This window comes from Nannobrachium achirus, assembly GCF_963921795.1.
Source record: "Nannobrachium achirus genome assembly, chromosome: 14".
Classification (NCBI taxonomy): Eukaryota; Metazoa; Chordata; class Actinopteri; order Myctophiformes; family Myctophidae; genus Nannobrachium; species Nannobrachium achirus.
This window is the reverse complement of record NC_137821.1, coordinates 31,964,792-31,981,441: the sequence shown is the minus strand read 5'-3', so window position 1 is coordinate 31,981,441 and position 16,650 is coordinate 31,964,792.

Genomic DNA, 16,650 nt, shown 5'->3' with positions numbered 1-16,650 from the left:
TACATTAACCACTTGAACCCTAGCATCCCTATTCTGAGTGGAACATTAGCCAAAAAATAGCAGATCTACAAGCTCACAACGCCTCGCGCTGCGAGGCGTTGTGAGCTTGTAGATCGGCTATTTTTGGCAAAGAGGTTTGCAAAGCATTTGACAGGTTCAAGTGGTTAAATATCCGAAAATACACATTACTCCAACATGATGACAGTGCAAGTCTAAGCTGTCTAAATCTATGAAATCTGCGACACAATTTTATACAACTAGAGGTTCGCGGCCCTTCGGGCCGCTCACATCTAGAGATCGCGCCTGCTTCGCAGGCGCTCACAGCTACGTTGCAGCAGTGATCCACCCACATCCATCCATCCATCCATCCACATCCATCCATCCACATCCATCCACATCCATCCATCCATCCATCCACGCATCCATCCATCCATCCATCCATCCATCCATCCAGGCATCCACATCCATCCATCCATCCATCCACATCCACATCCACATCCATCCATCCATCCATCCATCCATGCATCCATCCATCCATCCATCCATCCATCCACATCCATCCATCCATCCACGCATCCATCCATCCATCCACATCCATCCATCCACATCCATCCATCCATCCATCCATCCATCCATCCACATCCACATCCATCCATCCAAATCCATCCATCCATGCATCCATCCATCCACATCCATCCATCCATCCATCCACATCCATCCATGCATCCATCCATCCATCCATCCACATCCATCCATCCACATCCATCAACATCCATCCATCCATCCATCCACATCCATCCATCCATCCACATCCATCCAGCCGTCCATCCACATCCATCCATCCATCCACATCGAAAGGTTTCGTACGAAACCATGGTTTTCTTAGTTTAGGAGAAATGCACTCCTCTTGGGTTATCGCGCCTCCTAGCGTGCGATACAGAGCTACACATATGCTCCCGAATGACAAAGTCGGAGGGTATGCCAGTCAAAACGCCCCGCCCCAACCGTGGGCATAAGGCGCGAGACTGGCATGTGTACTTCCTCTTAACAACACCGTTCCTCTGCACGCAACATGCGCGCGAAGGGGCGTTTGAGGAGTGCATTTCTCCTAAACTAAGAAAACCATGGTTTCGTACGAAACCTTTCGTTTTCTGTCATTTACTCGAAATGCACTCCTCTTGGGTCACATAAACCCCCGGAAGCGCACACCCTCAAATTCCGCCCGCTCCGCCTGACAGGAGACCACACCCCCGGCGTGGCCCCTCCCCCACGGAGCCCCGAGCCCACCGGACTCGAGAGCGGAAGAAAGTAGAAAGACCCTGACAGACCGAAATCCGCCTCATGAACTAATAGGCCGACCAGGTCCGCCTCATAAAACCCTGACAGGCTGGAGCCCGCCTATTCACTAATAGGCCCACTAGCAGCCGTTTTATAAGGAAACAGGGTCTCCCCCTTTTACCGAGAGCAAAGGGACTTGGTCTCAGCTATAAAAAAGGGGGAAAAAAGTCTTTAACTAGAGGAGGCGGCAACACCCAGGACCGAATGCGCCAATGAAGATGGAGCCACGTCCAAATGGTAAAAAACCACAAAAGTCGACGGAGTCGACCAGTTAGCCGCCGAACAGATCTCTTGGATCGAGACACCCCTGGCTAGAGCCCAGGAGGTCGACATTCCCCTAGTGTCATGAGCCCTTAGGCCCTCAGGAACCGGGACTTTAGCACAAGTGTAGGCCATCTTTATGGCCTGCACAATCCACCTTGAAAGTGAAGCTTTAGCCACCGCTTTCCGTCTAGGACCACTTTTAAAAGTGACAAACAGTTGGTTTGACGCTCTAATAGCCCTCGTCTTCTCACAGTAAATCCTCAAGGATCTTACCGGACAAAGACAATGTAGACGCCTATCCTCCTCCGAAGAAAACGGAGGAGGATGAAAAGCCACCAACTCGGTTGGCTCATGTATAATCACACGGTTCTTTGGGACAAACGCCAAATGGGGTTTTAGCAGAACCTTCTTGCCATCCTCACAGAATCTCATGCACACCGGGTCCACCGATAACGCATGTAGATCACTGACTCTCTTGGCTGTAGACAAAGCCAACAAAAGACTAGTCTTAAAACTCAAAAGCTTTAAGCTCGCCGCCTCCAGAGGCTCAAACGGTGGACGGCACAGCCCGTCCAACACCACACCCAAATCCCACGATGGGAAAAGGGACCTAGTAACCGGTTTAAGCTGGTGCACACCCGCTAAAAACCGAGCCACCAGACGGTGCCTACCCACCGTCTTACCCTCAAAGCCCACATGGCACGCTGACAGCGCCGCCAAGTAACCTTTAATGGTAGAAAAGGCAAGACCACTTTCTAGCTTTTCCTGAAGGAAATTCACAACAAGCTGGACCGGAGCCTCAAACGCCACCACCGGCGACGTACGCTCCGCACACCAGTCTTCAAAGATCCTCCACCTCTTATCATAAGCCGACCGCGTGGACGAAGCCCTAGCACTTTGAATAGTCTGAACCGCCCCTGGCGTCAGACCCAAAGCGCTCAAAGACTCCCCTTCACGGGCCAAACCTGAAGGTCTAGCTTCGCCGGGTCGGGATGGAAGATCTCCTGCCCTGCCTGCCGTAGCAGATCTCTGATTGGCGGCAGAGGCAACGGGTTGTCGTAAAGGAGGGGAGATATCTCCGACCTCCACACGCCCCACCCCGGAGCCACCAACAATAGTTTGAGGCCGAACCGCCTGACCCTCTCCAAAGTCTGGGGGATCAGTTCCAACGGAGGAAACGCGTACAGCAGTTCCCTCGGCCAGTCGTGAGCCAGAGCATCCAGCCCCAGTGGGGCTGGCCCCGTCGCAGAGAAGAAAAGTGTACACTTCGCGTTCTCTGCTGACGCGAACAAGTCGACTTGAGGCTGACCGAACCTGCTCCAAATCTGTCTCACCACTCCCGGGTGGAGGGACCAATTCGCATAAAGGGGCTCCCCCCTGGACAGCAGATCTGCTCCGCTGTTCAGAAGCCCCGGAATGTGCGACGCCTTGATCGACGCCAAACGTGGTTCCCACCACAGCGTCAGATCCCGCGCCAGCTGATTGAGAGCCGGGGAGGAGAGGCCCCCCTGCTTGTTGATATAGCACATGGTCGTCGTGTTGTCTGTCCTGATCAACACGTGACATCCTTCCACGAAAGGCAAAAAATGTTTCAACGCCAGAAACACTGCCTTTAACTCCAGAAAATTGATGTGCCGTTTCTGTAGAGCGGAGTCCCAAACTCCCCTCACCGAACGGCCCTCGTGCGTTGCGCCCCAACCACTGAGGCTGGCGTCCGTTGTGATCACTTTCCGTGACACCACCACGCCCATACTGACCCCCTGGGACAGAAGAGTCACGTCCACCCACGGTCTCAGTGTGTACACACACCCTGGGGACACCTTGACCTTGCGGCGACCTTGTGTCGAGTGGATTTTGAGTGCCAACATCCACTTTTGAAAAGGCCTCATATACAGCCTGCCCAGCCTGAGTAGATGGATAGTTGAGGCCATCAGCCCTGACATAATCATGCAGCGCTTGTACGTGACCACTCTGCCCACGCGAAAAGATTTCGCGCAGGCCACGATCTTGACTAATCGCTCCTGTGAGAGTCGAGCCGTCATATTTATTGAGTCCAGCGAGATCCCCAAAAAGGTGGTCTGCTGAGCTGGTGTTAACATACTCTTTTTGAAGTTTATGTTGAACCCCAGAGAGGTTAACTGCGACATCACCACATTGGTGAGACGTGTCACCTCCTCTCTCGAACTTGCGCTTATTAACCAATCGTCCAGGTACGTCGCAAGTCTGATTCCCTGCTGCCGCAGGGGAGCTATAGCCGCTTGTGTCACTTTGACAAACACGCGGGGAGACAGAGAGAGGCCGAACGGGAGAACAGTGTATTCGTACACTTTCCCCTCGAAACCGAACCTCAGGAATTTTCTGTGTGGGGGGTAAATTCCCACATGCTGGTACGCGTCCTTCAAATCGAGGGACGTCCAATAATCGTTGATTCTGATCGAGCGCAATAGCGCTACGTTCGTCAACATTTTGAAACTGTATTTTACCAGAAAATTGTTGAGGGCTTTTAGGTCCAGAATGGGCCTCAGCCCCCCCCCTTTCTTTGGCACAACGAAATAATGAGAATAAAACCCCAGACCGAGCTGATCTGTGGAAACTTCCCTGATCGCTCCTTTCCCCAATAAAGAGTGAATCTCCTCCCTCAGAATCAAAGCGGCCTGCCCCTTTGCGTGCGTGAATATCACTCTGTCTGACAAGGGAGGCTGGGTTGAGAATTGTAGCCTGTATCCCTGCCTCACGGTGCGAAGCACCCAGGGACACGGCTTGCATGCTTTCCATTGAGTTAAATGCTTTGACAAAGGATTCTGAATGGGAGCTGACGTCAGACCTAACGGAATGTGATTGATAGGAATGCACGGTATGTGCACCCCCGGACACGACACTGACGTCACCGGTAACGCGGAAGTCAAAGGGACTCGAGACTGAGACACGTGACTTACTACTGAGCGTGACACCGTCTTGCTGTGAAGCGAGGGCCTTACGTTTAATGCCTTTATCACCGGCGACAACACTTTGTTGCACGGTGGGACAGGAGGCAGAGGAGGAGTGTAAAAAGGAACGCATTCTTGTAAACACGTCCTGTCTAAAACCCTGTTTAATACTGCTGTCGCAGCTGGGGCTGGGATAGCTAAACAAGAAAGACCTCTCTGCAACCTTCTTACCTTGACTGGCGCTTTTGCGCCCTCTCGTGTCGGAAGGGAGGAACACTTGTTGTTCCGGCCCTTGAGTTGAGGCTGTGGAACAATTAAACCTTTTATATTGGAAATGCCCCTTAAGGGGGTTTCCTTGAAGGCTGTTTGTGTTTGTGATTGTGGTACTGGGCATGCATATTTTATATATGGATGTCCCCACTGGGGATTCTCCATTGTGTGTGCATTGTGAAAGAAGAGACCTTGTTTCGCAGACACATTCTTTACTGGGGAGAAAACATTTGGCACAGTAACAAAATTCACATTTACATTGGATTCCTCCACCCTGGGTGGCAGGATCAAAAGTGCACTGTGCTTGCGCGCTGGAGAGCCGTCCATGACCCTGTCTCCGTGCGCCGAGGGTGAGAAGGCCCTCTTTCTCAAAGTGTCATTTTCTCGACCCTCTCCCACGCCCCCTCACTGCTGCACTGTATGAAGGGCGAGCTGGTGGGCGCATCTCCTGGTGCTGGGAGCCCTGGTTGCTCTGACTTCTGTTCCTGCTCGTGCCCGAGGAGGAAGACGGAGCTCTAGGAGAACGATGGGGTTTCCCGCCCTGTCGGGGGGGTCCCTGATATCTCTCCCTATTACGGGAAGAGCGTCCTGAGTAACCTGACTGTTCTTTCCCTTTATCAGGTTTACCCAAAACAGCATCCACCACTTCTTTTTGGGCTTTATTGGTGTCGGTGATGACACGGAGGAAGGGTAACGCTCCCTCGAAGAGACTGTTGGGGGCTGTGTCCAGGCCCCTCAGCTCCTCTCGCCTCTCGCTGGCCTTTGGTTCGTCGCCTTGGAAGGGGACTTTCTGCAGCCACCTGAACCTCTCCATGCTGACAGCGACGTCCATCCCTCTGCCAGCCCATTGGATGGCATGGACGTTGCTCACTATTGCCAGCTGTAGCATGGCATCCCATTCAGCATAGGCTTCAGGAGGGAGGCGGTCCTTGTTTTGGAGCAGCATCTCTGCCATGGCTCCATTCATCAGCCCCACCACGTTTAAACTTTTCACAGAGAGCCCTGCAGCTTTAAAAACATTTTTTACCATGTTGGAGACCTTGTTCTCGTCCTTGTTCTTGAACTTGGGCACAGGCTCCTGAGTGAAGGGGCATTCCGTGGGTTTAAACTGGGCACAGAAGAACTGATTAGTGGCGACATCCACAGGGGGAAGGCCGCCCACGCCAAACTTGTCCTCATCCGCCAGTGAGGTTGACAGAGCCATCTTCCCGGGCTCTCTGTGTTCTTTCCATGTGGAATGGAGAGCTTCTTTGAGCCCCGGGGTAGCGGGTAGCTTCTGAGAGCGAGGGACTGGTGTCTGTACCTCTCTCTTGCCCGCAAACTTGATCTCCGTTGAGCTCGCAGGGCGAGGCTCCACTGGCATAGTGAGGCCCATCTTGGCCACCGCCAGCTCAACCACTGCCAGCAGGTCCAGTTCTTGTGGGGTGGATTCTGCTGTGGCGCCCACCTTCTCCTTATCCACCGCTGCCTTCTTGGCAGGGGCGATGGGGGGGGCTTGGGGTGAGGTGCGAGGGGTGCCGCCATGACGGGGGCTTAGCATCACAATGTCCTCACTTGTCTCCTCTTGAACCAAACCGTCCTCCTCCTCCTCCTCTTCATCTTCCTCCTCTTCTCCTTCCATGGCATCTTCCTCCTCCTCGGAGGTGCCAAACTCGTCCGAGCCGCGAGGCACTTTACGTGGCACGTTCTGTTGGGACGTTAAGAGAGGGGGGAAAGAGGGGGGGGCGGTGACCGTGGGAGTCATCAGGAACGGGTTGGTGGGGTGAGGAGTCCCACTGGTGGCCGCCTCGGCGGCGACCGGAGACAATGGCCCCGCCTGGAGTGGTCCCTGGAGGCTAGCCTGCAGGGCGGCGGAGGCCTGGAGAGGCCCGGTGCTGGTCAAACCAGGACCGGGCGTGAAGGAGAAGCGTGGGGTGGAGCCGAACATGCCGGGTCCACCACTGTGCGCTGTGGTAGAAATAGTGTACATCGGAGCGAAGCTACTGCGGATAGGTTCGCAAACACTAGGAGCCGCCTGGACAAACCTTGCTGCGGTGCTGGAAACAGGCCCGCTTCTTTGTCCTGGCGTGGCGGGGATCTGAGCGCCGTGTTCCATCTGAGCTCCCCGAGCGACGTGGCTTTGTTTGGGCCTTGTAGCGTCCATGTTCATGACCACCAGCAGACGCTGGTGAAGAACGGCCGCGTCCATCGTCGCGCAGAACACGCAGCTGTTTGGGAAGTAGAAACCTTGCCAAGCGTGTTGTAGCTCCAGACAGCCCAGGCAGATGGAATGCGGGTCCTCAGCGGCGATAAAGCGGCTGCACTCCGGATCCCCGCAGCGTCGAGGGAGGGGTGGTGAAAACAGACCCTCGCTAGACATGACGAAGGTAAGCTAAGCTAACCTAGGCTAGCCGCTTGTTATCGTTAGCAGCAAACAGCGAAGAACAAAACAGAGAAGAACAGACCAAGTTGAACGAAACCCGTGGGTGATGGTCCTACTCACCGCTAAGGCTAAAGTTGAATTCGAACTGGTCTTATACTGAGTAACTTGAAGAATTAATTATTTGTCGTAGAGTAACATGTGTAGACGTCCGTATCTCATGCGTGCAGAGGAACGGAAGAGGAAGTACACATGCCAGTCTCGCGCCTTATGCCCACGGTTGGGGCGGGGCGTTTTGACTGGCATACCCTCCGACTTTGTCATTCGGGAGCATATGTGTAGCTCTGTATCGCACGCTAGGAGGCGCGATAACCCAAGAGGAGTGCATTTCGAGTAAATGACAGAAAACCATCCATCCATCCACATCCATCCATCCATCCACATCCATCCATCCATCCATCCATCCACATCCATCCATCCATCCAACCACATCCATCCATCCATCCATCCATCCATCCATCCATCCATCCACATCCATCCCCCATCCATCCATCCATCCACATCCACATCCATCCATCCACATCCATCCATCCATCCATCCATGCATCCATCCATCCATCCATCCACATCCATCCATCCACATCCATCCATCCACATCCACATCCACATCCACATCCATCCATCCACATCCATCCATCCATCCATCCATGCATCCATCCATCCATCCATCCACATCCATCCATCCACATCCATCCATCCATCCATCCATCCATCCATCCATCCATCCATCCACGCATCCATCCATCCATCCACATCCATCCATCCATCCATCCACATCCATCCATCCATCCATCCATCCATCCACATCCATCCATCCATCCACATCCATCCATCCACATCCATCCATCCACATCCATCCATGCATCCATCCATCCATCCATCCACATCCATCCATCCACATCCATCCATCCATCCATCCATCCATTCACAACCATCCATCCATCCATCCATCCATCCACATCCATCCATCCATCCACATCCATCCATCCACATCCATCCATCTATCCATCCATCCATGCATCCATCCATCCATCCATCCATCCATCCATGCATCCATCCATCCATCCACATCCATGCATCCATCCATCCATCCATCCATCCACATCCATGCATGCATCCATCCATCCATCCATCCATCCATCCATCCATCCACATCCATCCATCCACATCCATATATCCATCCATGCATCCATCCACATCCATCCATCCATCCATCCATCCATCCATCCATCCATCCACATCCATCCATCCATCCATCCACTTACTGTACTGTACTTTACTGTACTCTACTGTACCTTACTGTACTGTACTTTAATGTACTCTACTGTACCTTACTGTACTGTACTTTAATGTACTCTACTGTACCTTACTATACCTTACTGTACTGTACTTTACTGTACCTTACTGTACTGTACTTTAATGTACTCTACTGTACCTTACTATACCTTACTGTACTGTACTATAATGTACTCTACTGTACCTTACTATACCTTACTGTACTGTACTTTAATGTACTCTACTGTACCTTACTATACCTTACTGTACTGTACTTTAATGTACTCAACTGTACTCTACTTTACCTTACTGTACTGTACTTTAGTGTACTCAACTGTACTCTACTTTACCTTACTGTACTTTGCTGTACTCTACTGTACCTGACTGTACCGTACCGTATTGTACTGTACTTTGCTGTACTCTACTGTACCTGACTGTACCGTATTGTACTGTACTTTGCTGTACTCTACTGTACCTGACTGTACCGTATTATACTGTACTTTGCTGTACTCTACTGTACCTTGCTGTACTGTATCTTACTGTACTGTAATCTACTGTATCTTACTGTACTGTAATATACTGTATTTTACTGTACTGTAATCTACTGTACTGTACTGTACTGTACTGTCTCTCTCTCTCTCTCTCTCTCTCTCTCTCTCTCTCTCTCTCTCTCTCTCTCTCTCTCTCTCTCTCCCCCCCCTGTGCAGCTGACCCCCCCCCTTCCCTCTTGTAACCTGAGACTCTGGTGATGATAATGACACATTGCTCTACAGAGGATTGCGCAATAGGTATTGCGAAATAACCATACAAACACAAACTGTACGGTAAATATGCATTTTGAAAACATGAAATGTTGACAGCGCAAAGCGTCCAGGTTAGTCTGTCCTGGTGGGTATGTTTATGAGAGGTGTTGTCAGATATTGTAGATGTAGATACAGATACAGATTTGTCGGACCATTGGAATGTTGCTTGCTGGAGTGTATGATGCTGATATATGTAGTGGGGGTCCCTGCTTCATCTCTCTCTCTCTGCTAAGGGGTCCTTGGCCTGAAAACGTTGCATTTTTCTAACCACTGGCTTCTGGCAAGCAGTGTTGAGGGACTTTTCAGAGCAGGCATTTAGTTTTCACATTTCCCCAAGCTAATAAGTTCCCCTGCAATGTGTAGTAAAAGCTACTCTGTGCCTTCACTGAGTTTTCTTGTGGCAAAAGGATCACCCGCGCGTTATGAAGCCATTCCCACTAACGTTGGAAATACTGGTTTCTATTTACTGTTCAGTGCTCAGATCATCCGATCTAATTATTTAGATCTAATTATTTCTGTCCGCTAGTTCCATATGTTCTTCTTACCCCAGGCTTTATTTTACGTGATACATTTCTTGCTTGCAAACACATGCTTGATGACGTCAACAAGCTTTCTGTGCAACAATTAAACAGCAACGCACCAACAGATATCATGCTTTGCTTCGCGTCTTCTTTGTATCTGCGAACGTGGACACTTTCGCCAGTCACTTATTTTCGACGTCTGCTTCGGGAATTCTCGCTCTTCCGACAACGCAACATTTCGACAACGGAGCGCCTCACCCCACGGAGGTTAGGGTTAGGGTTTGGGTTAGGCTTGGTTGTCGAAAAGATGACATGTAGAAACAGCGACACACTACCGTCTGCTTTTTTAGTTTCATAAATACAAATAAAACTTTAATAATACTATAAAACTGACTAACAAAATGGCAGACATAATTCTCTCCCTGGTGGATGGGATTGCAGACTGTTACAAAAATCACATAGTAGTCGGTGGGCTATTCAGATTATATAAATATATAGGCCTAATACTGTATATCGTCGTTGTCGGGTGGAAACCTTGTATCTCCAAGTTTCAAATGTGTATGTTCTTTTGCAAAGTAAAGCCCCGCTTCATCGTACAAGACCAGATCTACAAGCACACAACGCCTCGCGGCGCGATGCGTTGTGTGCTTGTAGAGCGGCTGTTTTCACTAGTTTAAATCATTTTAAAAATGCAAAATGCAAAACAAACGGTTTTGGACATACAAGGTTTCCACCGGACAACGACAATATATAAACTTAATAGGGTAGAAGGAAGAAGGCATGTGAGATCATTTAATCATTGTTCCTTATTATGTGTGCTCTGGGGCGTCACACCAAATTCTGGGCCCTGGGTACAAGGATTCACTGTGGGCCCCCCATGAATGTTAACTATTGAAAAATAGCAGATATACAAGCTCACAGCGCGGCACCGAGTGCCGCGCTGCAAGCTTGTATATCTGCTATTTTTGAAAAATCGTGAAAATGTGTGCAAGAAACCTATGTCAAGGACCCGCAAGATGATATGTATTTGGCCACGGACCCCCATCTCAAAATATTTAGTTCCAGGGACCCCCAGAAGCAAAATTTGAGTTAGAAATGTTCGCTTAAAAAATACATATATTCAAAGATTTTCACACATTTTCACGACTTTTCAAAAATAGCAGATCTACAAGCTCGCAGCGCGGCACTCGGTGCCGCGCTGTGAGCTTGTATATCTGCTATTTTTCAATAGATAAAGTTATTAGGGCCCCTCCACCTTGGGCCCCGGTAACTCAGTCCCACTTTCCTACCCCTTGTGACGCCCCTGTGTGTGCTTATCATGCCATATAGAAAAGAGGTCTTAATGGCTTCGGCCGTGCAGGGCAGGATATTATTCCATACATGGAGGAATTAATGCATGCATGGCAGAGCTCAGTCAGTGGGAGAAAAAATAATAGGAATACGCTTAGCTTAAAATATTGGATTTGCTAATGAGGGGAAGCCGTTAATCTAACGTATTCTCCGTGTCTGGATGAACGATTGGAGGAGGGGAAGAAAGAAAGAGAAAGGAAGGAAGAAGAGGGAAAGTGCTGTATTAACAAGAGGAGGAAGGGAAAGAAAGAGGATTAATCACGTGGAACTTTAGAGGAATCGAGAACGTTGTCAGCGTTGTTTTGGACAGCAAATTTTGATTTCGTTTTAGTCGTAGTCTTTTGAATAAAATGTAATTTACTTTTACTCATAATTTAGTGACCTGAAAACAAGATCTACAAGCTCACAACGCGTCGCGAGCTTGTAGATCGGCTATTTTCAGCACGCAACACCTGAGTGCAACCAAACATAAAATGACTCTCTTCCCTCCCTAACGTTTTAGTCTAGTTTTTTATTTTGTTGACGAAATTGTCAATATATTTAATCTTAGTTTTATTCCTCACAGCTTAGTTTTTACTCAGTTTTTATTTCGCTTTCGTCAGTGAAAAAAACAGTCGACAAACATTTTTCGTCATAGTTTTAGTCAACGAAATCAACACTGAACGGTGTGCGACGCGCCCAACGACGTGTTAAAGGTGATACACCATGAAAATTCACTTTTCCTATTTTAAAACCTTTTTTTGATGATGATTGGTAGCGGCGGGTTGCGGTTTTGGCAATTGAAGAAATATTGTGGATAAGATTAATCGTTTGAAAGGTGTTAGCTTTAGCTTATAGTTTAGTTGCTTATTGGGGCTGATTATTGTTTAAACCAGTGGTTCTCAAACATTTTCATGTCAAGGTCCCCCAAATGAATGTGTATTAATCACAGTCAGACAAGATGAACATATGATATAATATCCCCAGACCCCCATCTGAAATCATAATTTGTGCCAGAGACCCCCGTACCAGATTTGTGTCGTTAAAATGTTTCAAAAATATTCCACATTTTTCCCCTCAAAATCTTTATCAGGTTGCTGGAAAACTATAGTGGAAAACTAGTCATCGCTGACATCATAGGGTGCGTTTGGAAATGTGCACCATGTGTAACATGAGCGCACTCACATTATTCAGTTGTATTGGCCAGTGCGTTCAGTGGGTTCAACGCTGTGTATTCGAAGTTTCTAAGGCACCCAAAAACATGAGAATGTGGACACCCAGGGCACTAAGAAGAGAGTAACAACACCCATCCAGAGCAGCATGTCTCTCATTGACTCGCATTCACCGAGTGTCTCCAGTCGGCCCCCACCTTCATTAGGGGTCATATGGGTCAACTGAGTCAACGTTGAGGACAGAGCCAGGGGTCATATGGGTCAGCATGAGTCACAATCGCTGCCTGTACTCCTCAGTACAACTACTCGTTAGGGCTGTCACAATTATTACATAATCGTCTAATCGTGATTATTTGACATTATCGCAATTATTTTGTCATAATCGTCATAATCGTGAATGTTGAAAAATTTTAGAAATAGTGGAAATAGCAGATCTACAAGCTCACACAACACGTCGCATCGCGACGCGTTGTGAGCTATTTACACTATCAATGTTATTTTTTAAGTAGTAAGTTGTCAAATATGTCAGTAATGTATTTGTATATTTAGGTTATGTGTCATGTCTAACATATGCAACTTCAAAGCCTAAAAGCCAAACAGAAAAAACGACAAATACGCAATGAAATCGTTAATCGCCAATTATTTGAGTGACAATTAATCGTCATGTAAAATGTCATATCGTGACAGCCCTACTACTCGTGTGTGTGTGTTTGTGTGTGTGTGTGTGTGTGTGTGTGTGTGTGTGCGTGTGTGCGTGTGTGCGTGTGTGCGTGTGTGTGTGTGTGTGTGTGTGTGTGTGTGTGTGTGTGTGTGCACGCACGCGTGTGTGTGTGTGTGTGTCCGTCCAACTACAAAAGACACAGACACACATGCATGCACCCATTTTCTTTATATTGATAGCCAACCTGTCAATAACATTTCTGTGCAGTTATTCTGTTGCACAGTGGGTTTAGACAAAGAATAACCGAATTCGGAGCGAGGACCGCCTGCCACTCCTGCTCCCGTCAGGTACAAGTGCAACCTGATATAAAAGCACTGTGCCATTTCTAGTTTTGAAAATAGCAGATCTACAAGCTAGATGTACAGTGTACACATCGAAAAGCAACACAGCAGAAAACTATGTGTGACATGTATTTTATAAAGGTCTGCACCGATCAGATTAACTCATGGGATGCCCACGAGGTGTCTACACGCCAATCTCTTTGATGTCTCTGGAGGCCCACGACGCATTGACGTGTTTACTGTATTTACAGTATTAACTTTAAATCTCACCGTTAGGTTGGGGCTACGCATGGATGTAGCCCATTAGCTGCTAGTCGCTTCGAGTCGACGCTGAGAGCATCGCACGGGCGTTTTTCTCCATATACTCCAATGCATTTCCCCATCTTTAACGCCCTTTATCTCTGATGTTTGTTTTATGGCTAAAACTGTGGCGGGGTGCGGCAAAATGTCAAAATTTGGATCGGCAATGAACAGTTATGATCAACACTGGTCCATACAGAAAGTTACACAACAACATCCTGTCTGCGCTCATGTGACCAAGTGACGTCATGACGCATGCATTGACGCAGCAGGGCCGGATTCAATACAATGGTGGTGGGCCTGGGCAGCGAGAGGGGATAAATGGGGCAATCCAGGGGCACCCGATGTGTGAAAATGCTTTTTATTAACCAATACGGAAGATACAGGTACTGTACTTCTACAGGCCCATACAATATTGTAACATCCCTGGTCCAGGGATAAGCACCTTATATTTGAAATATGAACATTTACTGTATGTAGACGTATGGGGCAAATATGGAGGAAGCGTGATAAACCAGGTTGAAGCAGTCATGATATGACAGTCTCATATTTTAAGGGCTAAGTGCAGGGGCGTCACAAGGGGTAGGAAAGTGGGACTGAGTTACTGGGGCCCAAGGTGGAGGGGCCCTAGTAACTTTAGCTATTGAAAAATAGCAGATATACAAGCTCACAGCGCGGCACCGAGTGCCGCGCTGCGAGCTTGTAGATCTGCTATTTTTGAAAAGTCGTGAAAATGTGCGCAAATCTTTGAATATATGTATTTTTTAAGTGAACATTTGTAACAAAAATGTTGCTTCTGGGGGGTCCCTGGAAGTAAATATTTTGAGATGGGGGGGGGGGGTCCTTCACATGAAAAAGTTTGAGCATCACTGACATAAAAACAGAGGTTTCTTGGCACACATTTTCACGATTTTTCAAAAATAGCAGATCTACAGGCTCGCAGCGCGGCACTCGGTGCCGCGCTGTGAGCTTGTATATCTGCTATTTTTCAATGGTTAACATTCATGGGGGACCCGCAGTGAATCCTTGTACCCAGGGCCCAGAATTTGGTGTGACGCCCCTGGCTAAGTGTGATGGTGACGAGGACGTTAGGAGGGATGTGACACACAGCCACTGTAAATGTCACGGATGCAGCCAGTGCACGCATGCCGGTTCAAGATGCACGGACGCTTCGCGCTGAATGGGCTCGAGCTGCTTCGGGGATGAAGGTCACCTCCCTCGCTTTCCAAGCCCCGTCATTATCTGACAGGGACGAGCGATAAGAGGTCGGCGATAATAAATGTTCCGCCGTGATTGGAAATCATCTTGACAAGAGCCTCTCGAGGAGAGAAGAAAGGAAAGCCCCGTCAATAGGAACACGATTGAGTGTGACATGTTTTTGTCTGTGCCCAGGCGGAGACGGTCTATACAGGCACACACCGGTGGTTTCATGTAAATCTACATGGCGGGAGAGTGGGGGAGCAGGCTGGTGGCTCATGGTCGATGAGGAATGATTCATGCTAGGTTATTAGCCGCTAATGCTTCTCGCCCGAGCACAACAGTGGCGTAACCTTTACTTTGCCGTGAAAGAGGAGAAGGGACGATGCCTAGCAATTTCGCCGAGTCTGTCACCCATTGAGTCGAAAGCCTGTACAGATTATATTATACGACATGGAAGCAATTTACTTTAAAAGAAGGGATAGTGGTCGTTTCTCATTGTGGTTCTATATGGTACCAACAATATTGATTTGTACTTCTAACATTGTTACATTATGAGACTGTATAGGAGAGTGTAATTCATGGGGGAGAGTCGTTTCAATGGACCATGTTCACCAAGGATGCAAGTCATCAGGGGCGTTGCACCAAATTCTGGGCCCTCGGTACAAGGATTCACTGCGGGCCCCCCATGAATGTTCTTTATAGGGGGAGGGGGTTTAACCCATTTAGACTGGGAGCGTGTTATTACACAATATCTTGTGCTTTAACTATTGAGAAATAACAGATATACAAGTTCACAGCGCAGCACCGAGTTTTTTGAAAAACCTATCTTTTTATGTCAGTGGTACTCAAACCTTTTCATGTGAAGGACCCCCAAAATGATATGTATTTGGCCACGGACCCCCATCTCAAAATATTTAGTTCCAGGGACTCCCCAGAAGCAAAATTTGAGTTGCAAATGTTTGCTTAAAAAATACATATATTCAAAGATTTGCACACATTTTCATGACTTTTCAAAAATAGCAGATCTACAAGCTCGCAGCACTGTGAGCTTGTATATCTGCTATTTTTCAATAGCTAAAGTATAAAATAATTAAGGCTGAGTTATTGGGCCCTCGTAACTCTGTCCCATTTGGGGGGTGAACTACTCCTTTAAGTAAAAATTTTTTTTTACTTTTTCCACCACAGGTCACAAACAGAAACGGCGCCATATTCTGAATCATTCACAAGCCACCGTGGGTGTCAGATAGGATAAGTGAGGAAACTGAGGAAGTCTTGCTATTATTTCTCCAAAGAGGCCTAAATAGTTCTGAAGTGCATGTCAATTAAAAGGCAATTGTTAATTTGCCAGCAGCAGTTATCTTGCAAGCTTAGTGTAGTGCTGTAAGTCCTCTACCGTGATGGAATTTGGCAACGATAATAAACCATTAACTCAACACACTCGAAGCAGGGGGCAATGTGAGCGGCGTGTGAGTGCGAGTGGTAAATGGAACAATGATCCATTTGGGTGCCAAAGTGCCTATTCACAAATGTGCCCCGAGTTGAATATGAAACAAGTCATAACTATCAACTCAGTCGCTATGTTGATGTTGTTGTCGTGGCATGTGTTATTTTGTAAATAGTTGGAATTGCTATGGATTCAGGAAATGATAAACCCCTAAAAAAGAAATTACAGTTATCCATTATGTTTAATTACATGTTACAGTCCTCGGCACATGCTGCTTGCCCTGCCTTATGACGTGGTAGATCAGTGGAACCCCCAAAATAATCTTATTTGTATTTGAACTGGAGACCACCCCCCTCCAACACAAATAAATAAATAACCATATTTGA